Source organism: Pteropus alecto, unplaced genomic scaffold (genome assembly GCF_000325575.1).
Source record: "Pteropus alecto unplaced genomic scaffold, ASM32557v1 scaffold86, whole genome shotgun sequence".
Lineage (NCBI taxonomy): Eukaryota > Metazoa > Chordata > Mammalia > Chiroptera > Pteropodidae > Pteropus > Pteropus alecto.
This window is the reverse complement of record NW_006442109.1, coordinates 15,871,883-15,879,268: the sequence shown is the minus strand read 5'-3', so window position 1 is coordinate 15,879,268 and position 7,386 is coordinate 15,871,883. Positions and strand designations below refer to the sequence as shown.

Sequence of the window (7,386 nt, the reverse complement as noted above, 5' to 3'; positions counted from 1 at the left end):
GGGAAAGATGACTATGTCAGCAGATTTAGTATTAATGGGGCCTTAAACTTCTTTCCTCTAATGCTCCAGGTGCTCCCTGAGAAGTGTGGAAATCTGGCTGGTCCATCACATCACCATCATCTTCATCATCAACAAAGCTACCACCTATTTGAAAGTTCTTCATACACCAAGAACTGTTTTAAACACTCTACATGAAGCAACTTACTCATTCTTTACAACCGTATGAGAAGAGACCATTATAATCTCCATGTAGCAGATGAAGAAACTGAGACACAGATGGGTTAAGCGACTTGCCCAAATTCACATAAGTAGTAAGATGTGGAGCCAGGATTCAAAATGAGGAAATCTGATTCCAGAGCCTGTGCGCCCAACCTCTTTCTCTATCACCACTCTAGCATAAATGATAATCTGGATAGCACATAGCTATTTCTCCTGATACCACTTTCCTCTCTAGCTACTTCTCTCCTTCCTTTTTACAGCAGAATTTCTCAGATTCATCAAACAATATGACTATATTTGGTATCTCCAATTCCTCTCCTCCCATCCCTTCTTGAATCCCCTCAATCAGGCATTTACACCACCACTCCACTGAAATTGTTCCAGCAAATTAGCCAATGGCCTTCATGTTCATAAATCCAATGGAAATTCTAAATTCTCAACTTCCTTGATAAATCAGTAGCAAATAAGTTGATCATTCCTAACTCCTTGAAGAACTCTCTTCATTGGCTGTTAGGCTCCAGCCCTGTTCAAGCCTTCAGATGACTACAGCCCAGTTGACATTTTGATTACAACTTCATGAAAGACTCCAACCCAGAACCACCCTGCTAAGCTGCTCATGAACTCATGACACATAGAAATTGTGAAATAACAAATGTTTGTTGTTTTACACCACTAAATTCTGAGAAAAAGATAACTAATACACCTGGCTACCCTATTTAACAATGCAACCTCTCTTCCCAACATTCCCTTTTCCTGGTGCATTTACTTCTGCTGTACTTATTACCATCTAAGATACTTATTTCACTTATTTATCTTAATTACTGACTCCTCTTCTGTCTCCACTTTAATGTAAGCTCTATGAAGATAGAAATGTTTGCTTGTTTTAATAAACAGTCAATAAACAGTCAGCACTCAGTAAATGTGTGTTAAAATGGATAAATCTCCTATGGCACTGATTGATTGGTTATGGCTACTTGAAGCCCTGTGTTAATAACAAAGATTGCCTGAGCTTAGAAAGAAGGATACTGCAATCAGCTAGTGATATCTGCAATGGGTATGAAAGTAGGAGTATCACCATCTTCACCGTGTATTTGCCTTCTCTCTTCTATCCCTGCATCTTTTCTTCAGGCACAATTCATACCCAGTTAGTCTGTACTAATGATAACAGAATCTATGCTTTTTCGAGGGCTCCAGATAAAGCAACTCACTCTACAATTTAACATTCATAACATTAGGAAAATATTTCTTTCCTAATTCTAAGTATAAATGCCAAGATTCAATTTGTCTGTTGGCTCTTGATTATCTTCTGAGGAGACAAAAAAAATAACTGGTTACCATTATCTTTGAACTAATTTTACATAAAACAGAAAATAAACATTAAGAAATGAAAGCTATAGGGCTTACAGTGGGGAAATTTTAACCTTGAAAACTGTCCAACAATAGAATTCAGAGTTTATGTAGGAGTTTGAAAGTAATTTGCAAAATGGGTAAAATATTTATGCAGGCCCTGAGAATACCACCAGCCTTGCTGTGAATTTCAGGATGAAATGTAACTTTCATGAAAATCAAATCTGAAATGTTGCTCGTGGACCTAGTGATCCTCTTCAAAAACATGACCCTCTTTCATTCATTCAAAACATATTTTCTGACTGCCTACTATGTTCTTGACATTGCTTTAGGAATGAGGAATTCAGTAGGGAATTCAACAGAGTCCCTGCCTCAAACATCTTACATTCTCTGCCTCAAACAGCATGGTTTTCTGGCTGGCTCTGCTCACCCCAGTTAAAGAGTTAGAACTCAAGTGTCTAAGAGACTTCTTTGTTCAACATCAGCTCTTTGTTCCTTATCTCATGGAATGCAAGATATTGGAGTGGGAGAACCATACAGTTTTTCTCAGCCTGTCAGTTTTTAATTGGTTGCCCTCAATTTCAGAACCCTTTTTTAAGAGGTGAATTTCAGTTTCATCTTCCAAGTCCAAGTATCCCTTTCACAGGATTCTGGGTATTTTTAAGGTAATGACATCTAGGTTGACCTAGCAAGTCTGGAAAAGTCTGGTGTGGGAAAGGCACTTGGAAGCACAGTGTGTATCAGGTCTATTCAAGGCTCATCCATCAGACTGAAACTTGGATGCATCACAGGCACAAAAAGCAGGTCTGGGTAGGGGTGTGGGCGATGTAATGGGTTCAGTTTTTAATTTATTGGCCATAAGATAACATTGGAAAATCCAAGAAGATAGGCCTATTAGGTAATGAGAAATAAAGTCAATGTCATTTAGCAGTCTATTACTGTATTAGGGATAGCTGACATTCAGGGACTACAGACCAAGAAAAAGAGTGTTGAAGGTGGGTTTCTAGGGCAGAACATTTTACATACTAATTTGACCCTCACGATAACCACTGGGGTAGGTAGAATGACCTTATTTTATAGATGAAAGATGAGAATCTCTGAGAGAATGGAGTTTGCTCAAGATCTCATGGAGCAAAGCCTGTGGGGCCCCCTTTGACGCCATCACTACTCTGTGCTCTCCAGAACAAAATAAAATATTACTATTACCAAACTTCTGTCCTTTCTGAATTTTTGATGATCACTCTGGCAATAACCTCCTTGTAGATGGAAAAGGAAGAAAAGGTCGCCACATATAGAGGATTTCCTCTATATGTTGCAGATGGAACACAAGACTAGATGACTCCTGTCATCCTGCCTGCAGCTAACTGCCCTCCATCTCCACTACAATCTGAGCCAGTGAAATGTAGCTAAAACTCTGATAATTTTTTACTTTTGTAACAGTCATTTAAAGAAAGATAAATTCAAGTAAAATATTTTTGTTTTTAGTAAAACAAGCTACAATTAATTTTTTTTTTTTTTGCAAACCCCAAGTTTCACCTTTGTGTGCCTTGAAATTCCTTGGCAATGCACTTATTTTTGGAGAATCTGAATTTATTAGAGGAATGTTGGGAGGAAGCAAGCTACCTACCCTCTTAGTTCGGTGTTAGATTTAGTATGTCCATACTGATTTGCTTGAGGCGTTAGAGCTATGAGACACGGGGATGGTTTGAATCTCTTTCTTGTCTACCTGGAGTGAGGAGCGGGGTGTTTTCTTGGCTCTGTTTTAGAGCAATAAATATCTGGTGGACAAGCAGATCCTGAGTTACAGTGCTTTTTGACAAGACTAGTATGAACTTATCCTATCCTCCCTACATCTGCTAACAAATTTCCAGGAACTTCAAGAGAATAAGATAAACCTACATCACCCCTTGGAATGTCTCGTGGAGGATATGGGGCCTGTTTTTTCTTGATGGTGTGTAACACATGAAAGTGTGATTTACTAAGAAGTGTACTCCTTGAACAGAGTAATAAGAACTGTCCTTACCATTTTATCAAGTAATTTATCTGGGCACTGGGTTGGGAGTGTTACAACACCATCTCATTTAATACCACTTTCCTCTCTAGCTACTCTTGCAAAGCATCAGTGAGAGATATCATTTTCTCCATTTTACAGATGAAAAAAAAAGCAAGACTCAGCGATGTAACATAACTTGCTGAGAATCACAAAGCTAGTAGGAGGTGAACCAATGAGTATCTGACACGAAGGTCAGAAGTATGGCACTTCCTTGCCCGGGTGGGACTCTGTCCCTGGGCCTGTAGCCCTTTCACAGGAAGCGTTTCTCAAATTCAGCTGGCTGCTTCCGGGTCACTCTCCTCTTCTGAATGGGGCTCATGCAGCCCCTGATCACACTGTTGTGCATTGGGGTTGGAGAACTAGCAAAAAGTGGGAGCAGGGTTTCCAGATTTAGCAAATAAAAATACAAGATGCCCAATTAGATTTAAATTTCAGGTAAATAACAAGTAATGTCTTAGTGTAAGTCTGTCCCAATATTGCATGTGCTGTGTGTGTGCATGCGTGTGTGCATGCGTGTGTGGATGTGCGTGTGTGTGTGTGTGTGTGTGTGTGTGTGTGTGTGGTTTATTAGAAATTCAGATTTAACTGGGGATTGCATTTGAGTCTGGCAATGCGAGATGGAAAGGGAGCGCCGTTCCATCTTTCAATTAGAGCAGTGCTGGGCTCTGCTCTCCTTCCCAGCTTGGTTCTTCAGGCAGCGCTTCCCCCTCCCAAATTTTCCAAATCTCCAGCTTGCTCTCCTCTCCTTTCATGGATGCCATTTCCCAGTCCCAAAGGAAAAGATATCTGGTGTCCTCATAGTACCTGGCTTCCATTTGCTGATCTTCAAAATAAACAGGCATTGTTGCTTGCTTCTTTTTAGGGATGTTTCATCTAACCATTATAAGAACATGAACAGGGGTGCTAACAGGAGCAATAAGCATGGAGAAATCACAAAGCTTCCAAAATGATCACAAAGTTATCTTGGTATTTATTTCCTGCTTTCTTAGCAGCAGCAGCATTCTCCCCTTCCCCCCTTCAGTCAACTCTCTTCCTTAGCTGGTTCTGGAGGTCTCCCCAGGGTGGTGCAGGAAGTCCCTCATCCCACAGCCTTCGGGCTGAGTCCTTCCATTCCAATAGTGAAACTCATGCATCAATCCTCTCCTTCCTCCACTCCTTCACTGAAGAAAGGCCACTGTTCCTGTGCCCCACATCACTGCTTTGAATGAGACTGTAGTCAGAGGAGAGACGCCCCAAGTGTGAGTATCAACTGTCTCAGAAAACAAACTCCCTTCTCTTTGTACCATGTCAAAAGCTTTCTCTCTTAATTTTAAGTCCGGGGCAACTATAAATATGTTTCTGCCTTTAAACTCTTTGTTTTCTACACACCATCGCATGAGCCTGATGCTCCCGGCACAGCCAGTACTACAATTGTTCCATTTCTGCTGATTTCTACTCATCTGGCTCTCATATCATTGGGCATTTAGGATAAGCCATCATCTGGCAGCCCACTGGCGGATTGTGGGCCACAGATTTTTGGGAGGAGATTGTACAGTGTATTAAAATATTAGCAGGCATTAAAATTACCTCATTATTACTCATGCTTCTGGTTTCTCTTTAAAAATCAGAAGACCCAGGTATCACCAGGTCCTCACTCCTGCACACTGCATGGTGCCTGCACTCCCTGGTTCCCTCCCTCCTCCAGTTTCCTGCCAGACACCTGTCAGGACTGACAGTCAGCCCTTCGCTGGAGAATTACAGGCCTTCCACACACAGATGGCTGACAATGAACGGACTCATGACAAACACACCGTATAGCTGGCGGAGAACCAGGCAAATTATAGTATTTTTTTAAAAATAGGTAGTTGAACATTTCTATAGAAAATCATTTTTTCACTGATGACTGGATAGGCTAACTTGAGGAATATTGAAATACATGCATGTGGTTGTTTTGATTGTTCTTTACAGGTTTAGAATCAATTAAATAGTATAAATATATAGACACAAAATTATATTTCATTAAAATTAAAGGAAAATAATTATAAATTTGGCTATTTACCACATAAGAATTATGTGGTAAATAATTATAAATTTGGCTTTACTTCAAAATACTTTTAATGTTACTGTGGACAAAAGAGAGGCGACATACTAAACCTGACAAGCTCAGAAGCAGCCTGCATGGCGGGCCCTATAAACTCGGAGTCTGAAATTAACCACATTGGATGGATTGAACACAAAAATTCTTAACTGAAAGGGAGTCATGGCAGGTAGTCACATTCCGAGCCTGTGGCTTTTTTGAAGGTTAATCTTTACCTTAAGTAAGCCTATCTATTGTCTTTTTGCATCTAAGATAACGTTCTCTTGGAAAGTCAGAGTAATCGTTTTTTTCTGGACCCCTCAGGCACAAACCACCTCGCCAGACCTCACAAGACCACAGAACCCTTTATTATTATCCTGTTCCACAAATACCATTTCTATGTGCTTTAAATGTTCATTATTAACTATCATGTACTCACCAATGTATGTGTCTCTATATTTTACTTTTTATATAATTCCAGAGATTTCCCCGCTTTGCTTTCTCCCACCCCCTTAATCTACCACCAGTGGATTCCATGTAACCTTCCTTATGTCTCCTCCTTTGATTCTGATGTATAAAGTATGCTGCAAAACTGCCATTCTCAGATTTTGCTTTCTGGCAATTGTCAGTTTGACTCAAATAAACTCAAAAATTCTCTACAGGTTTGGATATTTCTTACGTCGATATTACAAATGGAGATACAATCTGTTGAATCATTTGGAAATCAGTGTCTCTTCATTTGTGCCATTATATTAGCAGTAGGCAAAAAACATGGCCACACGAACAAAACCTGGAATTTTACTCTCCCTCTGCTAAGACTCAGTAGAAAGGAACATGCTTATTATTAGCATCTAGATAAAAACATGAAAAGCAAAGGCAATATTGGATCTCTTCAAAGTTCCCAGAAGCAGAAAAACATCTTGTGCTGACTTTTAAGAACAGAATTGTTTTTCCTCAGAGTTTAGTAGCTGGCATCATCTGATATTGTTGATCATTTTACCTAAAAAGTTATTCTATTAAATAATTTAAGAAATACCTTTTTTTAAAGCATTTGACAATCATTTTGAGAAATAAAGCTTCCCTAATTTACTTACCCCATAAATATATGTAATATTGATACGTTTGTCATATAATTATTATATTCATCATATTATACAGTACATCTTAATGCATAAATTTTTTTCTTCCTTGTCACAAAATTAGAGAATTTCCCTAATCTATGCAAATGTAGCCCATATTATTAGGAGATCACAGAACTATGGAACCACAGATTTTAAAACTTCAAGGTGCCTTGGTGCCGTGGGGGATGCATTTTAATGTTTACATCATCGGAGTTAATTAGAGGAAACGCAAAACAATATTGGCTCACGGAGAGGGAGCTGGAAGTGGACCCCACCTGGGCAGAGCATATGTCCAAATTTTGTACAAATTTTGCAGATGAAGAAGTTGAGACAAAAGAGGGGGAATGATTAGGGCAAAGTCTTATGGCTGGTTGGTAGAAGAAGGGCAGGAGCCTTGGGGCAAAGTCTCTGGGTTTACTATCCTTCCCAGCATTGTCTCCTAGATAATGCAAAATGACAGAGTGAGTCCTCTATGTAAGAAGTCAGGAGGGCATGTTGAGCACTTCAAAAGATTTTCATTAAAATGATGAAGTATACAAATGTTTTTCCTTAGTGAAATAAAAGGATATTCATATATAAGACTAGAAGAA

At 39.4% G+C, this 7,386-nt stretch overlaps 1 long non-coding RNA gene across 1 annotated transcript in view; it reads left to right on the top strand.

Annotated features, from left to right (window-relative positions):
• Positions 1-1,090, top strand: part of LOC112469559 — a 24,921-nt gene extending 23,831 nt beyond the window's left edge. Inside the window, exon 3 of the long non-coding RNA XR_003042676.1 lies at positions 70-1,090. This is a non-coding gene — a long non-coding RNA (uncharacterized LOC112469559). The remainder of the gene's footprint in view (positions 1-69) is intronic.
• Positions 1,091-7,386: the final 6,296 nt, after the last annotated feature.